We start from the raw sequence: 20,575 nt of genomic DNA, 5'->3' as shown, positions 1-20,575 counted from the left end.
AGCCTGGTTTCTATTGATCAGGGTGAGGATGTTTGGCCTCGCTATACTCCAGTTGGTTCTTTCGGTTTGAGTCCCACATTCATGCTTGGAATATGGCACGAGGGTGAATGGCTAAAGAGAGATTGGGCTCATCCATTCTATGGTCAGGTGGAACGTGGTAGTCCCATCCCAGGTTTGGATTTTGCATCATTAATCAAAGGTTATTTCTCTTTGTATTTCTATGAGTATTATATTGGTTTATATGTGGATCATATGGTTGTGATTTCATTAGTATTTTTGCTACTATTATGTTGGTTATATATGTGTTTTATGACAGCGGCTATTTATGGCTCTTATCAACTTTTTACTTGTAAATGAATGGAAAATGTATCTATGACCTACTAGGTGATAATACAACAATTTCTAAGAGGGAATAATTTTTCTTAGAAATTCTCAGATAAGTATGAGATCCCTATGCTTCAATATGTTGTTTACACCTGTAGATTACATATTTGTGATATGTTTGACGAAATGCTTGTCATGGCTAGTAGGGGAATGGTCAAGAGCTTGTTCAATGATTTGTTTTTGCATCATTGTTTCCCTGTTATTTTATTGTTATGAAGATGCCATTCAATTATGTGCGGTGAACTAGGATCAGGGCTTGAAAAAGTGGCTTAAATCCGGGGAATGTTGGCACATAACTAGAAAAAAGAGTCCCCGGACGATGGCATGCCTATAGCATGAGAGCATCCAAAGCCCCTTGGATGATGGCAGGCCTATAGCAAGAGAGCGTCCAGAGGTCAAGTGATCAAAAGCTTTAGTGGGACCTAAGGGCTAGCTTCCTGAAGTGTTGGGATGGTTCTCAGGGGTGTTGTAGCTGATGTGGAAGGTTTGTATGTTGTGTTTCTATCAATTCCACTTCCTTAAGGTCACCTAGGAGGTTGAATCATATCATAGTACCCTCTCGTCATATGTTTACCTCGGTTGGCCGGTTACCTGGGTAGATGTGGGAGGAGGGAGTTAAATTTCATAGGGAACTTAGAGAAAAGTAATTTTTATAGCAAGATTTTTTTTCTACCTTTAGATTGAACAAATTTTTTGGATCAATTCATTGGATATCATTGCTAGGGATGTTGGGCACCTATTTAAATATGTATTTATTACAAGATATATATATTTTCACATTAAGAACTCAGGTAACATCATCAAATAGCTCTTAAAAATAGGTTTCTTATGCACAAAACTAGGATAGTGATGTATTTAAGTCAATGACTTTTCTCTTGTATCTTGCATGGGTGAATGAGTTTTACAAGATATTTAATATATTTCCTCCACACTTTTGCAATGAATAAACTCTCAAAAAATAACATCTTTACTAATTCTCTTTTCATTTGCATATGTATCAAAGAGAGGGTCCATGGAATCCTCGTTTATGTAGATTGTCATGAGTAAAGATTTTGTTGTGAGCAAGAATCCAAATGGATATATGGATAGGTGGCGATCAATATCCCCCTTCAACTAATTTCTTGATGAGGGAATGGGGTGATAGGTTTTGGTTAGTTAAATATTTCAAATATTCAATGCTCATAAATAGATTCACCCTTGGGGGGGGGGGGGGGGGGGGGGGGGGGGGGGGGGGGGGGGGGGGTGCATCCTCTTCAATATTTGGCTCATTTATTTAAGGGAGATGCACCCTTTAGTTGAGATAGATGCTAGTTCATCTTATTGCATAACTCGTTAGGAGGATTTAAATACTTGCATCTGGTCCATTTCGAACCTAAAATTAATTAGAGTTGTCCCATTATTTATTTATTTTTATGTGTGGTTCACGAACACTGGAGATCGGTGGTCCTTACATCCACATAAAATATTCAGGCATATCCACATGAAGGGATCACTTCCCACCAACTCAGTAGCGAAGCCTAACCCCAAGAACATCGAGGATAACTGATGATGTGACGTTCCATTACCGAGGTTCATTAATGATGAGAACTCGAACAATTGAGCTAATCCTTGGGGCTATTAGAGTTTTCCCATTCAGAAAGATCAATGAGAAATTTGATATCCTGATTTAATATCTATACTCTTATATATTGAAGGAAAATCCCTAAAGAAAGGGATGGAAACCCATTATATTGTCTTCCCATACTTTGGTTTGTTTCATGATACCTAGAATCCACATGAAATGCTTCTGGGTGCAAGTATGAATGCTTTATGGAGATACTAAAGAGGGGATCCAAAGATCATTGGCACTTGATCATCCAAGGTTCTAATATGTTTTTCTCTAAAGTATCTACGCTAGAGAACTTCTTCCCACTATTTGTATTTTATTTTTCACATATCTCCATAAAGTGCTTGGCTCCTTTTGCTTGATTGGACAATATAGGATCTATTATTTCCAAATAACATCTATTTAAGGGAGCATGAACTTCTTTCCACTATTTATAATTTACTTGTCACATATCTCCATAAAGAGCATGGTTCCCTTTCCTTGATTAGACAATATAGGATCTATTATTTCCAAATAACATCTATTTAAGGGACCATGAACTATTTTATAGTTGACTAGATGGAATTTATTTTTCTTTTCTTCCTTGCCACATGAATATTTTAATCTCTAAATTCGTAAAGATTGTGTGAAATGCATTGGTAGTTTGATATTAAAAAACTCTGTATTTGTTTTACACTTCCAAATTTGTTTCTGGTTGGAAACCGTTGTGCACTTGCAGTATAATATTCCAGTGCTAATTATTTCCATTAAGAATAGTCAAGAATCTAACTGGGCCTAACTCATGCATTGCCCACGAAAGCTGAAGAAGGCGTTGCAAGGTTTTTTTTAGAAATCTCCTAGAAATATTTGGGTGACTAGCGTTGGCATGCGATTAACTAGCAAAGATGATGATCAGTTGTTTTGTACTTAGTGTCCTAAAGCTGGTTGGTGAAACCAGGTTGTATCATTTTGGTGAAACTAAGTAGGTATCATTACAATCCAGTGATTTGTATTTTTTACATGCAAACTTTGTAACATAACTGCACTAAATGAGAATGCGGTTTAATAAAATATGTCATCAATGGTTTATGCATTTATGTTAATGAGATGTGCCAAATCACAAAGAAATTATAGTGTCACTGCATAAATATATGAATTTATCTATAAGTTGGTAGTCAACAGCAGGGTTGTTATGTAGTGTTTCTTCTATAATACTTCATGTTTTGTTACTCTGATAAGACTTTGATCTAAATGGTTGAGCAGGAATTTATAGCTCAAGAAACCGCATGTGAAATTACATGTTAATTATAATACTAGTTCAGGAAAAATGGCTTGAGATGGATCTCTCTCCGCGTATCCATATGAATGAAATCTAATTATATAAAAAGTATGTATTATATTTTTATGGGATTGTTAATAAATTTGAAGTAAATTAATTAATTAATTTATATAAATATTATTTTTATAAATTTGTACATTCAATATAAAATTCAATTATTCTTTCTCTATTTTTTAAATCCATATAAGAACAATTTTGATGCAATAAGTTCACTTTTATATATTATCTATATAAGATAATTCACAAATTAATTCATAAATATAACTTCATAATTTTTATATGTTGGCTGTAATTTTGAAATGCAAGTTTCTTTGCACTAATGAAGAATTGTATGGAACTTAATTAGCTTGATCAGACCGCTGTTTTACACCTCAGCAAGATCCGTCGTGCTTTGTCCTTGGTGAGAGTTCACCATAATCCCCCGATTTCATTTAATTGGTGCATGATCGATTCTCAATTTACCCAATAATGATCTTACATAAAAAAAGATACAAAGCAATATGCTCATAATTTTGAGGTGATGTACTTATCGAATGTGGTAGGGGCGCGGGCGTCGTCGTTGACGCTAACAAACCATTACGAGTACACTGTATGGCCAGGATTCCAGGCGGGTGTGGGCACAGAGGAATCCAGCACGAGTTTCGAGGTGAGGCCCAGGCAGAGTATGACAGTTAAGCTCCTAGTGGATGGTCGGGCCGCGTGTGGAGAGGCACGTTGTGCACATTCGATGAGTACGGGAGATGGAAATGCGCCACCGGCAGGGGGGTCGCTCCTGTGCAATGGCAACAACGCAGAGCCCTCTGCGACGCTGGCGGAATTCACATTGAGCTAAGGAGGTGACGATATGAGGCTGACGATCAGATTTGTAAGTTTATGCGTGGGGGGTCGCTCCTGTGCAATGGCAACAACGCGGAGCCGCCTGCCTCACTGGCGGAATTCATGTGGGAGATGGATTTGTATCTTAAATATAAGTATAATGCATAATGCAGGTAATAAATCTATTATAAAATGATATTCAATATATAATTGCCTTATAATATAATTGGCTTATATTACTCAACATTTACTAGTTTAAAAAAACTTACGGTTTAAGAAAAAGAGATGAACCATGATCTACTCTGAGCTTTATTTTCATTTATGAACATGGCAGGGATGGTACTGTGTATAACTACGTGGTTAATGACAGAAAAAATAATTTTAAATATTTTGGAGGCTGTCTGTGAAATAAAGATCCTGCATAAAAATACGTTAGCCAATCATAAAATTCAAACGGGTCAGGTCGATAAAAATACGTCCACCCAGAGAAAATAAAGTCACTCCATTCTACCTAATAGAAAAGAGTGAATTCTGAATGACTCCGTTCTAGGTTTCGACTACTCTGGTCTCAGCCCTCTATATAAAGGCCTCCAGTGTTCTTTCTTCCAGCGCAGAGAGCATTCCCCTCCTCTTCGATCTTGCGTATTAATTGCAGTTGTATTCTGTTTGAGATCTGTTGGAATATTAATTCCAACTGCAGGCGTTGTGGACAGCGACTGCAAAATCATGGACAGCGACGGCAGGCCAAATCCACCATCAACTCAGTAAGCACGCAACACCTAAAACCGCCTCAACAAAACCACTTAAACTTATCGGACCGCCTCTGGTCATGTGGTTGTTTCCAGACAGTGGACTCCGATACAATGTAATGCAGCCACGTGGTCCTCTACATACGTCAGCAGAACTGACTTTTCGGACGCTAATGTTCAGCACAAAGGAGCCTCCCGAAATCTTTGTCCACCGTCTGATTCACTTCAATGTTCTCCGCCGTCCATAAATCAAACCTGCATACGAACCTGCATCGAATTAATTACATTGCGTGGAGTAAAATTAACATTTGGTTGACCGCAGATTTTTTTCATTAAGGCATTTAATGAACTCTTCCTGATCGTAGAAAGTTGGTAGAAGTTCTTTTACGGCACGTAAAGTAATTATGTGTGTTCGTTTTATGTTTTTACATATGTTTGTTTTAAGTTTTTTTTGAGATAACGAGTCAAAGTGAAAAACGCTTGTGGTTGTAATGTTCCTTTCTGCAGCAGCGAAAAACTATGGTATTGCACAGCAGTGCATATGAAAAATAAAAATGGGGGAGCGCATATATGTGTGGTTGACCATTTTGTGTAATGAAAACATAACGAATGAAAAAAATGAGAAAGGTGAGCTTGCTGCAGCAAAAGAGAACAGAGAGAAACTAAAGTGTGCACAACAATGCAAAAGAAAAAAAAGGCGTTAATGAAATACAATGAAGATCAGTGTGTGAAGTAGGGGGCATATATCGCACAGCAGTGTGGAACAAAACAAAAGGTTGAAATTAAATGTAAATGAGGTTTTTACACACCAGCAGCGTAAAATCTCAGAGGAGACAGAGTTTTTGTTCTTGTTGGCTGAATGTTTTTTTGGTAAATCCCTCTGAGTGAAAGAGGATGAAGTTTGTATCAGGCATTATGTTTTTAATGAATACAAATATTTGTGTGGAAGTGTAATACTCTGTTCAAAGAAATTTTTTTTAAACTTCCCTGTGCAAAAGATCCTGTGGCAGAGTAACAGAGCATTGTCTCTGTCTGTGTTCAGTTTGTCTGTTTTTGGGATTTTACCAGAAAAATCCCCAACAGTGGTATCAGAGCTAGTCTAGGCTCTTTAAAAGTGTTAAAGAAGCTGAAGGAAAGATTCTTGTTGCAGCAGAGAAAGCTTCTCCAGCAGTGTGAAGACTCAGCAAAAGGATTCAGGTATTTCTCAGATTAATTTTTTGTGTTGCTGTTGAAGAAACAGTGAGTCAGTTTAAAAACACAGTCACATATTTTAAACATAGTTAAGAATGACAAGGTCAAAGAAGAAAGCCTCCAATCCTCCTAAGGTTGTGTCTCCCTCTTCTATTAAAATAGAAAGCAATCTATTTGAAAAAATTCTATTTGAGGCTCCAAGGTTCGATGGGAACTTTGATATATGGGAAATAAAAATGAGGACTTTCTTAAAGTCTGAAGGGATTGAAATCTGGGAATCAGTGATTGATGATAGCAAGAAGGATAAAGAATCCAAGGAGTACAATGCAAAAGTAGCAAAGACTATCTTGGATGGACTGCCTGATTCTGTAAAGAAGAATCTAGGAAAATATTCATCAGCAAAGGAGATATGGGATAGACTTCATGACCTTCATGCAAAGGGAGCACTGACCATGACCATCAGTGAAGAAGAAATTCTGAACCCATCATAGAAGCTGAATGTGAGAAGGTTGACCTCATCAAACTTCAAGTAAAAGAAAGAGATGAAGAGCTCGCCAAGCTTAAGAAGGAGCTTGATCAATGCAAGAGGAAACATCATGAAGAAGTCATATTCATAACAAATCAGTTGAATAAAGCAAAGAAGCAGGAAGATGTCTTGACAAGTCAACTTGAACAAAGGCACAAGAGAGTGAACAAACTTGTAGAAGAGATTGGACAGTACAAGGCAGAGGTTTCCTCCCTTAAGTCTGAACTACAATAAGCCAGGAAGCAGGCACAAGGAGCTGAGAAGAAAATGGAGAGCAGTCAAGAAGAACTCTCCAAAATGAAGTCAAAAATTATCTCCCTTAAAATAGTAGCAGCTGAAGCTACTCGTAGCAAGGAAGAAATTGAGGAACAACTTGCAAAGAAAAATAATGAATGTGAAAGATTGGAAGAAGAGATTGTCCTCCTCAATAAAAAGGTTGAAGGGATGAACAAAATCATGAAGAACTCTCAAGCCTTGGATGACATGCTCAGCTATCACAGATCTCCATCTGATAAATCAGGACTCGGGTATGTAGGTGAACCCTCAAACAAGAATGAAGATGCTCTAAGCAAAGGAGATGCGAAGAAGGCAGAAAGAAATGGTGATGCTCCTAGTTTCAGCAAAGGCAAGGAGAAAAATGAAGGCTACAATAGAAGAAATCCTACTCCAAGCAGAAAACCAGCTCCAAGAAGAAATGTAGCTGATGTCAAAGAGGCAAGATGCAATGGTTATCATCAAGGGATCACAAGGCAGAAAAGCTTCAGAAGCACATCAAGGAAACCTCCATCTCCCAGGTACCAAAGTTCATTTTATGGTTATTGTTACTCTTGTTCAAACTTTGGTCATATGGCAAAAGACTGTAGAGCATTTCATAGAGATAGATGTTGTAGTCTCCGACAATCTCCAAGAAACAATTTTGCAAGAAGAAATCATGAAATCTTATTCATGAGCAATGTAGAATGTTTCAAGTGTCATAACATTGGGCATATGGCACGTGATTGTAACATAACATGGGCTCCTATGCAAGCTAGACCCATGCAAAAGAAAAAAGTTACACAAGTATGGAGAAAGAAGGAAATACAACCTGAAAGTCGCTTGAGCTCTCCAGCTGATCTAAGTTTCTTTTGAGAAAACTTTGCTGAAAAAAAGACAATGCATACATTAAGGGGGAGAATGTAATTATTGATCATTATTGTTGAACTGTTTTAACAGTCATTCTTTGATGAAGATCTTGTTATAGGGGAGAGATATGGAATTAAATTTGCCATAAAAGCAGAGAAGAAAAATCTGCAGGGCATGGAGATTGCGTGGAGGATATATTGCAGTGCAGCAGAGCTCAAATGAACTTTTTTTGTTGTTAATCCCCCTGAAATGTAATATGCAGCAGTGTTGAAAAATGTAATTTTTTTATCACATATGCAATGCAATATGCATAGAAGTGCGGAGAAGAAAAAGGGGCAGCGTTGAAATGTGAAGTGCAGCAGCGTGATAAGAAAAATGCAAAGCAAGGAGACCTGCACAGCAGTGCGAAGGCAGAACATAGAACAGGGGCAGTGTGGAAACTTTTGTGTGTGGAGCACATGGATTAGAATGCACAGCAGCATGGAAATTTTTTTTGTGGAGCACATGCATTGAAATGCATAGCAATGGAACGTAGTTTTTTCCTTTTATGTAATATGAGAGAATATACTCACAGCAGAGTGAGTGTAATACACAGCAGATGGAAATGTTTTGTATTGGCAATGAAAACGCAAAGCAGTGAGAGGAAAATGAAGGAGGAGCATGTAATGTAGAAAACGGAAGCACGCATTAGTGCAACCATGAAATTTTTCACACAGCAGTGAAAAGGGTAATGTAAGTCTTGTTTTTGTTGTTGGAGAATATGTAGTAAAAACACACAGCAGTGTGAATATGAAAAATGCAGTAGCATGAAGTTTTTTTTTGTTAAAAAAAAAAAAAATGTAATGGGCAGCAGCACATGTAAAAGAAATTTTTCTTTACAACAGTGCATTGTGTAAATAAAATGTGAAGACGAAGATTGTGTGAAGCAAGGGTGTAAAAGGGAACAGGGGCAGCCCGTGTTAATTTTTTTTTTGTGGAGAATGAAACGCAGCAGCGTAAATAAAATCCAATTTTTTTTTGGTATTGTATTTGAACCAAAGTATATGACGCACAGCAGTGCGAGCAGAGAGGAAGGTGCTTTTCAGCACAGTGTCATGGTGAATCCCTCTTTCAAGAGGAAGATGCTTTTCAGCATAGTGTGGTAAATCCCTCTGTCAAGAGGAAGATGTTTTTTAGCATACACTGGTGAATCCCTCTGTCAAGAGGAAGGTGCTCTTCAGCACAGTCTCAGGTGAATGCCTCTGTTAAGAGGAAGACAACTTTGATTGTTTGTGTAACTGCATGAAAAGCAGTATTGGTGAATCCCTCTATGAGAGGAAGATGTCTTTGTAACAGCAGTTGGTGAATCCCTCTATGTGAGGAAGTGTTTGGGTATGACTGAATGCCCAACAGTTGAAATTAAAGGGGAGTGTTGGAATATTAATTCCAACTGCAGGCGTTGTGGACAGCGACTGCAAAATCGTGGACAGCGACGGCAGGCCAAATCCGCCATCAACTCAGCAAGCACGCAACACCTAAAACCGCCTCAGCAAAACCACTTAAACTTATCGGACCGCCTTTGGTCATCTGGCTATTTCCGGACAGTGGACTCTGATACAATGTAATGAAGCCACGTGGTCCTCTACATACGTCAGCAAAACTGACTTTTCGGACGCTAATGTTCAGCACAAAGGAGCCTCTCGAAATCTTTGTCCACCGTCCGATTCACTTCAATGTTCTCCGCCGTCCATAAATCAAACCTGCATACGAACCTGCATCGAATTAATTACATTGCGTGGAGTAAAATTAACATTTGGTTGACCGCAGATTTTTTTTATTAAGGCATTTAATGAACTCTTCGTGATCATAGAAAGTTGGTAGAAGTTCTTTTACGGCACGTAAATTAATTATGTGTGTTCGTTTTATGTTTTTACATATGTTTGTTTTAAGTTTTTTTTGAGATAACGAGTCAAAGCGAAAAACGCTTGTGGTTGTAATGTTCCTTTCTGCAGCAGCGAAAAACTATGGTATTGCACAGCAGTGCATATGAAAAATAAAAATGGGGGAGCGCATATATGTGTGTTGACCATTTTGTGTAATGAAAACATAACCAATGAAAAAAATGAGAAAGGTGAGCTCGCGGCAGCAAAAGAGAACAGAGAGAAACTAAAGAGTGCACAACAGTGCAAAAGGAAAAAAAGGCGTTAATGAAATACAATGAAGATCAGCGTGTGAAGCAGGGGGCATATACCGCACAACAGTGTGGAACAAAACAAAAGGTTGAAATTAAATGTAAATGAGGTTTTTACACACTAGCAGTGTAATATGTCAGAGGAGACAGAGTTTTTGTTCTTGTTGGCTGAATATTTTTTTGGTAAATCCCTCTGAGTGAAAGAGGATGAAGTTTGTATCAGGCATTATGTTTTTAATGAATACAAATATTTGTGTGGAAGTGTAATACTCTGTTCTCAGAAATTTTATTTAAACTTCCCTGTGCAAAAGATCCTGTGGCAGAGTAAGAGAGCATTGTCTCTGTCTGTGTTCAGTTTGTCTGTTTTTGGGATTTTAGCAGAAAAATCCCCAACAAGATCATGGGTTTGCTTGACCGGAACCTCGTCTCCCAATATTCAAGATTGAGTTTCATAGACAGACTCCTCTTCCTAGTAAGTATCACCATGAAATGAAATGTTGTAAATGTAGAATACTGAATGAATGACGGGTTATGAACTTTGATGTTTCTCTTTTTTTCCTAATCTGCAGATTATACATTTGGTGGATCGATTCTACGCGTGGCATAGATTGCCTGTCTGCCTAGGACTCCTAGGCCTGGAGATAAGGCGGACATTGCACGAGCGTTATAATCTTATCAATGTGGGAAGTACGGACATTGCACGAGCGTTATAATCTTATCAATGTGGGAAGTACGGCAGTGCAGGGAGGAAGATATAATGCAGGGGTAGAACTCCTGATGGAAGTTACGATGACCTGTTCTGTGCCGAAACAGGATGCCAAGGGGCGTTCTTTGGGCGAAACACGCTGCCTTCTCAGCATGATAAGGTCATTAAACCATCCCACCAAACGTTGTTTCTTTTTCACATGTCATTAATCTGATAACTAAATTACATGTGCATTTACTAAACAGTTGCTAAAGCCACATCCCATGGTAGTTGCTACCAAGCTGCTCTCTTGGAGGAAAATGGTAGATACAGGCAAACAATTTAACATGCTTGCTGCCACGTGGATCCAGTTCATGATTCATGACTGGGTCGATCACGTTGAAGACAAAGTATATGTAAGCACAACGTTTTCAATCACCATTATCACAATTTTCAATGCAAATATCATAAATTATATAACATTAACTTTACCTTATTCAATATATATTTAGAGCGTATGCTCTCTGTTAAATTTCTCTCAGTATATTTTCTGGTATAATTTGCCTAGAATTTTGTAGTGATTTTATTAGAATCATAAATTTGAATTGTGCATTTTTTACAATCTTAGTGTTCTGAAGCTTTTCAGGGTGGCGGAATTATAGATAGTTAAAAAAAAAAGTTTAAACAGATTTGATCACAGTTTTTTCCCATCTGAGAAATAGAAAACACCATATATTTTACGAGAAATTATATAACATTAACATTAATTCATGATTTTTCAGGTAGAGTTAAACGCCCCACGCAGCGTTGCACCGCAAAGTCCGCTAAAGGAATTCAAATTCTTCGAAGGCAAAGCAGTGCCTACTGGCAGCTGTGACATCAAAACGGGATCACGAAATAGGAGGACCGCCTGGTGGTAAGAAAACCTGCCTGGACTAAACGCTCTATCTCTCTATAAATCCTCTAAATTGTGAAGGTGTCTCACAATATATATAAATGTATATACTCTTGTCATGCTATACGTAAATAAACAGGGATGGGAGTGTAGTGTATGGAAACAACGCGAGTGAATCAAAAAAAGTAAGAACATTCAAAGATGGTAAGTTGAAGTTGGGGGACGATGGCCTTCTTATTCACGACAAAAGACGGAATTGCCCTCTCTGGAGATGTTCGTAATTCATGGGCTGGGGTGTCGGTTATGCAGGCTCTTTTTATCCAAGAACATAATTCCGTTTGCGACATGTTGAAGGTAATTATATTTTATTGCAGAAATTCTCATTAATCCAATCTAACTTATAGAATACTATGGATGTTACTTGACTATGACCATTGATTATTAAAGTTTTTCATTGAAATTCACATCTGGACCCGCAGCACTAAGATCAATCTCATTGCAGACTAATATAATTTGGTCAACTAATTTATAAATGCAGCTTCACTATATTGGTATGAGCGACGAGGATTTGTATCGCCATGCAAGATTAGTGACTTCAGCCGTGATAGCCAAGATCCACACCATTGACTGGACGGTGGAGCTCCTCAAAACGGACACCCTCCTTGCTGGAATGAACGCCAATTGGTACATATAATTACATATTGTTTTACACAGGTTGCAATCTTGAAATTTAAGGCAAAGGGCTAAAATATCAGAGCTAAAACATAAAGGAATTCGTATTTTTTATAAAATGTTTAAATACAGGCTTTCTTCTTATTAATGAACGAAGCTTTCACTATGTGCAGGTATGGGTTATTGGGTAAGAAGGTGAAGAACATCTTTGGTCACACTGGAAGTTCTTCTGAGCGGCTATATAGGAATGCCCAAGCCTCAGAATCATGGAGTCCCATACTCTCTCACTGAGGAATTTGTGGGTGTCTATCGAATGCAGTCTGTTGCCAGACAGCATCCTCGTCAGAGACATTCATGGAACTCCAGTGGACAACAAAACCCCTCCAATTCTCAAAGAGTGAGTTGAGTTTACAGCATCACTTAGATTGGAACTCTGTTCACATTCTGGTTATTTTGGAAGCAGTTTGAACTTTAGACTATGATAAAAGCAAATAGTAGTTAAATATCCGGTGTCATCCATTCATGTGACTCACGGATAGAGATGAAGGAACTAATAGGAATTCCAGGAAAAGAAACGTTATCAGATATTGGTAAGGAATGTCACATTCTATCAATGGGGCATCAAGCCTGTGGGGCCCTTAATCTGTGGAACTACCCTCTATGGATGAGAGACATTGTCGGTCAGGACCCCGATGGACATGAGAGACGATATCCTGTAGAAATGCCCGCACTGGAGAGTAAGAAATTTATTACTTTAGTTACTGGTTGCACTTCTTCTTTTTTTCATGTTTTTTCTCTTTTAATTTCATCCTATTTTAAATTTGTTAAATTAAAACGTGAAGTAGCAGATTTGATAGAGTGTACTTTTTCAGTTTATCGTGATAGGGAGAGGAGCATAGCAAGATACAATGAATTCCGGCGGAATATGCTGATGATTCCCATCTCAAAATGGGAAGACCTCACAGACGATAAGGAGGAAATCCAAATGTTGAAAGAGGTCTATGATAACGGCGTTGAACTTCTAGATCTACAGGTCGGCCTCATGGCAGAGAAGAAGATTAAAGGTTTTGCCATCAGCGAGACGGCCTTCTTTATCTTTTTGCTCATGGCATCACGGTGGGTAAATAAATCATTTCTCATTTTATAATATTCCATCCTTCAATAAAAAGCGCAAAATTTATCATTCCTTTAGTAAGATGCGTTTTGTGAATATATGTCGATTGCAGTCGATTGGAGGCAGATCACTTTTTCACGAGTGATTTCAAGAAAGAAGTGTATACGGAGGTTGGGATGGCATGGATAAACAACACAGAGGGCCTCAAAGACCTGCTGAAACGTCACCATCCAGAGTTGGTAGAGAAATGGATGAATTCATCGAGTGCATTTTCTGTGTGGAATGCGTCCTCGGAACCCAAGAACAACGCGCCCCTCTATCTTCGTCTCTCTCTAGGTGTTACTGTGTGTCTCTGCATGATATTATTGAGATGTGGTTCCTGAGGGCATGAGACCTCTTTATTCCCCCTACTTATCCCACCTAAGAAAAACTCCCATGGCCTCTACTAAACCACCAACCCTAAGAACTAATGCATCATCCTAGTATCATTCATCTTGAATTCAATTGCCATGTTGGGCTACTCTACACCTATTAAAAGAAATTCATATACACACAACACCAAGGTAAATAAATAGGTACGAACAAATATGTAATATAAGTCAAGAGTTTGTTTCACTTTTGGTGAAGCCCATAATGTGTAAACATGCATCAATCATAGAATAATATGTTTTTAATGCCCACTAGAGTCCATATAAGGAGTGATTAAGCCTACACGCATTGGAATCCCTCCCATTTGCCTCAAATCCCTGATATTTCTCTATGGACACTTCTTCCCCAATGATCCCATTAAGGAAAGGCGTCGTCTTTAGGGAGCAAAACCAAATAGTGGAAAATCTCATGAAGTATGCTTCCTATTTAACCACAATACCATAATTGATCCCATGTTAAAGCAACACCCTAAGCTGCTCTTCCTCTCTACAACAATGCCTACCCAATCTGAGAAATAACCATGCAACTTCACTTAAACATCTCCAACATATCTAAGACCATACTCCAGTGTGCTCCTCAAATATCTAAGCACATATTTTGTTGCTACATGATGCTCCTGTCTTACCTCCACCACAAACTAACTCAAGGTGTAGAGTACAAAACATATGTTGGCCTAGTGTTGACCAAATAAATCAAGGAACTTAATAGTTATGTGCACATCATGGGATCCACCAACTCCGAATCTAAAGTTTCCATTTTCTTCAAATTAGTGATCATGGATGTGGCCGTTGGTTTTCAATCCTCCATCTAAAACTTATTTAGAATTTGAATTGCATCATTATCCCACCTAAGGAAGACCTCCCATAGTCTCTACCAAACCACCAACCCCAGGAACTAATGCATCATCATAGTATCATTCATATACCGAATTCAACTACCACATGTATGAAGTCATCTACATACAACACTAAAGTAAATATTTCAATATGAACAAATATGTAGTATAAGTTAAGAATCTGTTTCACTTTTGGTGAAGCCATAATCTGTAAATATGCATCAATCCTAGAATACCATGCTTTTGATGCGCACTCGAGTCCATATAAGGAATTCTTTAGCCTACGCAAATGGGAATCCATCCCATTTACCTCAAAGCCTTGAGGTTGCTCTATGTACACTTCTTACCGAATGATCCCATTAAGGAAAGTTGTCATCACATCCAACTAATGTATTTTCCATACCATAAATGAAACCAAGGATGCAACAACTATAATAGAAGTGTACTTGGCGACTAGAGCAAATTCTCCCCATAGTTGACTCCCTTTCTCTCAAAGAACCCTCTCACCACAAACCTCACCTTGAACCTCTCAATGCTACCATATACAACATGCTCGATCTTGTAGAGCCACCAAGAACTTAGAGTTGTCTTCCCTTTTGGTCTTGGTATTATGTCCCAAAAATCATTCTTCATGATGGAGTTGTGCTCCTCCACACAACATGTTTCCATACATATTGTTCTATTGCCTTTTGAAAACTAGAACAATTGGAATATATAATGCTTCTCATCAATGTCATATAGTTTGGAAACTTCTTTAAAGGATTGTTCTCTCTAAAAGTGCTACTAGGACTCTCAACATGCTCATGAGAATCCATCAATGTTTATTTGAACCATTGAGGTATCCTAATAGAAGTAGAATGAGCTCGTGGATTCCTCTCTTCACTTGAAGACTATTGTACTACCCTAGAAATCAGTGATGACCCTCGCTCAGCCTTTGAATAGTAGATTACTTGTTATCCTATGTCTCATAATATGATAATGATTAAATTCATTATCATTTTAGCATTATTATTATATGATGTAACAAAAATATTATTGATATTTTATCATTATTATAATATTATTTTAACAATAATATTAAGCTATTTAAGAGATAAAAAATGTGTAGGGCCTTTAAGATTTGTTTGCTTTATGTAGATAAGAAATGACGAGATGTCAATTTATGTTTTATTGACTTATGGTGTCTTTTCTTTTTCTAATTTTTTTAAAAATAGGGTTATATGGTGTATGTGGGATTTTTGGACCTATTAATATCATGGATTGAAGGCCATTGGTTCTTCATCCTCTTGACCAAATCGTAGGGGGGCAAGAATCTAGGCAAACTATTTTTGATATAAGTAGAAGTTTTATATTTATCTCATTACCAATTATTTCTACTCAAAGTAAATGTAGGGAAGGGTACTAATAATCTCAATGATTTTATTTCTCTCTTCCTAGTTTTGAAATTATCACCTCTTCCATGATTTGGTACTCTTAGAGTATATGGAGATTTTGTACTTGTCATGAACCATGTATCTAGCAACATCCAACAACACAATATCAACTTAAGTCCATTTGCAAACCATATTCATTATATTGTTGGATTATTTCTTCAAATACAATTTTCATGTATCTTTAGGGAATGGAACCGAATAGTGGACAAGCTTTGTAAGGAAGGCACTATGTTACCTACAAATAATACCATACTATTCGAATTCGATGATCAGTGAGCACAAATTCATAGTAAATTCATGGTTCAAGACTTTTAAGAATGTTATTACTTTGTAGTATGTCAAATTTGATTATTCCTGTTGGATGCTTACTATAAAGCGGTTATCTGAAGTGAAGAAACTCTTAGAAGGACTAATAAGTATATCTAAATACATTACTATAACTTCCTCTACTTGGATGATCAACCTTGATTGTGTTGATTTATTGCTCACTTTTGTATAGTCCTGTGATAAAATCCATTGAAATGTCTATCTAGAACTATGTTAGGATTGATTGAGGTTGAAATGCCCTTATTATCTTCATCATCTCTCCCTTACTTCTCTACAAGGCATCACAAGATGAAATGTAATCATATATATTAGTTTGCATACCTTCCGAGAAGGATGTTTTCCTATTTAATCATTCTTGTACATATTAATGGAAAAATTGGTTGGTAAAAGGATTGAAGAAGAAAGAGAAATGGAAATTCTCCGTAGAGTGGAAATCGTTATAGGAACAAAAGTGATAAACCACTCTCAACTCGTACATGATATTCTCCTCCTTGATGAATCCTTAGTGAAAATATCACAAAGATTCAAATTAGCAATAGATTATAATTAGAGGCCTCTACAAAGAAAATAAATAACAACAAAAGCAACATATCCAGTTGGAATAGCTCCACGTTTACCCTCCATAGTATTGTAATAGAGATGGTATTCCTAGTTCAAGGTCAATGGAAGACATTCATATTTGGGCATCCCTATAGGGCTTACCCATCCAAGAATCTCATATTAGTCCCCCATGCTTTAAAATTTTAAGATTAAGATGATCAATTTGGGAACTGAGTGGCACAATCTAGTTGATTGGATTATCCTTGTAAAATTTATCATCATGTCCACTCTAGTCATTTTTCTCAATTCAACTGCTCATGCCCCAATGTGGTTCACACAATCTTTGCGAATTTAGAGATTAAAATATTCATGTGGAAAGAAAGAAAAGAAAAAGAAATTCCATCTAGTCAACTATAAAATACTTCATGGTCCCTTAAATAGATGTTATATGGAAATAAGAGATCATAGATTGTCTAATCAAGCAAAGGGAGCCAATCTATTTATGAGGATATGCGAGAAGTAAAATATAAATAGTGGGAAGAAGTTCTCTAGCGTAGATAATTTAGAGAAAAACATATTAGCATATTGGATGATAAAGTGGAATGATCTTTGGATTCCATATTTAGTATCTCCAAAAATTATTCATCCCTCCATCCAAAAGAATCTCACATGGATTCTAGGTATCTTGGAACAAACCAAATATGGGAAGACAATATAATGGGTTTCCATCCCTTTCTTTAGGGATTTTCCTTCAATATATAAGAGTATAAATATTAAATCAGGGTATCAAATTTCTCTTTGATCTTTCTGAATGGAAAATTTCTAATAGCCCCAAGGATTAGCTCGATTGTTCGAGTTCTCATCATTAAAGCACCTCAGTAATCGAATGTCACATGGTTGGTTATCCTCGATGTTCTTGGGGTTAGGCTCTGCTACTGAGTTGGTGGGAAGTGATCCCTTAAGGTGGATATGCCTGAATATTTTATGTGGATGTAACGACCACCGATCTCCAGTGTCCGTGAACCACATATAAAAATAAATAAATAATGGGACAACTCTATTTAATTTCAGGTTCGAAATGGACCAGATGCAAGTATTTAAATCCTCCTAATGAGTTATGAAATAAGATGAACTAGCATCTATCTCAACTAAAGGGTGCATCTCCCTTGAATAAATGAGACAAATATTGAAGAGCATGCACCCCCCCACAAGGGGGAATCTATTTATGAGCATTGAATATTTGAAATATTTAACTAACGAAAACCTATCACCCCATTACATCATCTACAAATTAGTTGAATGGAGATATTGACTACCACATATCCCTATATCCATTTGCATTCTTGCTCACAACAAAATCTCTACTCATGAAAATCTACATAAACAAGGATTCCATGGACCCTCGCTTTGACACATATGAAAATGAAAAGTGGAATTAGTAGAGAAGTTATTTTTTGAGAGTTAGTTCATTTGAAAAGTGTGGAGGATGGAAATGAAATATCTTGTAAAACTTATTCACCCACGCAAGATACAAGAGAAATGTCATTGACTTAAATAAATCACTATGCTAGTTCTATGCATAAGAAACCTATTTTTAAGTGTTATTTGATGATGTTACTGAAGTTCTCAATGTGGAAATATGGATATTGTAATGTTCCTTCCTAAATTTTCCTATTGTTTGGAAAATTAATTTTGACAATTTTGGTTAATACTAGCTCAAGGAAAATTTTGGTGGAGAAAATAGGAGGAATATTTGCATGCTAATGGAATATTGGGCCTACTTGAAATACACACTTGGGAGGAAGGGAATTCAAATTCCTTAAGGCAAAATCGAAATTGTGGAGGCACCCACAAGGAATGCATGGCCATCACTTATAAAAGGAAGGAATGAGGGAGCAAGCAGGGTCTTTTGTTTATTTGGAAATCGAAATTACCTTAACTGTTTAGCTGAGCCAACATTGTGTTGTTTAGCACAAGAGCTTCCCAAGTGTTATGTGGATGTAACGACTACCGATCTCTAGTGTTCGTGAACCACACATAAAAATAAATAAATAATGGGACAACTCTAATTAATTTCAGGTTCGAAATGGACCAAATGAAAGTAATTAAATCCTCCTAACGAGTTATGAAATAAGATGAACTAGCATCTATCTTAGCTAAAGGGTGCATCTCCCTTGAATAAATGAGCCAAATAATTAATAGGATGCACCCCCCCTTCCCCAAGTGGGAATCGATTTATGAGCATTGAATATTTGAAATATTTAACTAACAAAAACCTAATAGCCCCAAGGATTAGCTCAATTGTTTGAGTTCTCATCATTAAAGCACCTCGGTAATGGAACATCACATGGTCGGTTATCCTTGATGTTCTTGGGGTTAGGATCTGATACTGAGTTGGTGGGAATTGATCCCTTCTGGTGGGTATGCCTGAATATTTTATGTGGATGTAACGACCACTGATCTCCATCGTTCGTGAACCACACATAAAAATAAATAAATAATGGGACAACTCTAATTAATTGCAAGTTTGAAATGGACCAGATGCAAGTATTTAAATCCTCCTAACGATTTATGCAATAAGATGAACTATCATCTATGTCAACTAAAGGGTGCATCTCCCTTGAATAAATGAGCCAAATATTGAAGAGGATGTGCCCCCCCCCCAAAGGGGGAATCTATTTATGAGCATTGAATATTTGAAATATTTAACTAATGAAAACCTATCACCCCATTCCATCATCTAGAAATAAGTTGAACGGAGATATTGACTACCACATATCCATATATCCATTTGGATTCTTGCTCACAACAAAATATTTAATCATGAAAATCTACATAAACAAGGATTCCATGGACCATCGCTTTGACACATATGAAAATGAAAAGAGGAATCAGTAAAGAAGTTATTTTTTCAGAGTTAGTTCATTACAAAAGTGTGGAGGACAGAAATGAAATATATTGTAAAACTCATTCACCCACGCAAGATGCAAGAGAAATGGCATTGACTTAAATAAATCACTATCCTAGTTCTATGCATAAGAAACCTATTTTTAAGTGTTATTTGATGATGTTACCAAAGTTCTAAATGTGGAAATATAGATATTGTAATCTTCCTTCCTAAATTTTCCTAATGTTGGGAAAATTAATTTTGACATTTTTAGTTAATACTAGCTCAAGGCAAATTTTGGTGGAGAAAACAGGAGGAATGCTTTATTTGCATGCTAGTGGAATACGGGGCCCACTGAAAATACACACTTGGGAGGAAGGGAATTCAAATTGCTTAAGGAAACATCGAAATTGTGGAGGGAGCCACAAGGAATGCATGGCCGTCACTTATAAAAGGGAAGGAATTAGGGAGCAAGTGGGGTCTTTTGTCTATTTGAAAATCGAAACTGCCTTAGTTGTTCAACTGAGCCAACATTGTGTTGTTTAGCACAAGAGCTTCCCAAGTGTTACGTGGATGTAACGACCACCGATCTCCAGTGTTCATGAACCACACATAAAAATAAATAAATAATGGGATGACACTAATTAATTTCAGGTTTGAAATGGAGCAGGTGCAAGTATTTAAATCCTCCTAATGAGTTATGAAATAAGATGAACTAACATCTATCTCAACTAAAGAGTGCATCTCCCTTGAGTAAATGAGCCAAATATTGAAGAGGATGCGTCATCCAACAACACAATATCAACATCCAACAACGCAATATCAACTTAAGGCCATTTGTAAACCATATTCATTATATTGTTGGATTATTTCTTC

The 20,575-nt window shown here is 37.1% G+C and overlaps 1 pseudogene; it reads left to right on the top strand.

Moving 5' to 3' along the window:
* Positions 1-3,373: 3,373 nt before the first annotated feature.
* Positions 3,374-20,575, top strand: part of LOC149154992 (alpha-dioxygenase PIOX-like) — a 49,714-nt pseudogene continuing 32,512 nt past the window's right edge.

The sequence above is a fragment of the Pinus tabuliformis genome, chromosome 9 (genome assembly GCF_031772625.1).
Source record: "Pinus tabuliformis cultivar Carrire ecotype Pingquan chromosome 9, CPIR1, whole genome shotgun sequence".
Classification (NCBI taxonomy): Eukaryota; Viridiplantae; Streptophyta; class Pinopsida; order Pinales; family Pinaceae; genus Pinus; species Pinus tabuliformis.
The sequence above is the reverse complement of the archived record's forward strand: the minus strand, read 5'-3'. Positions and strand labels throughout refer to the sequence as shown.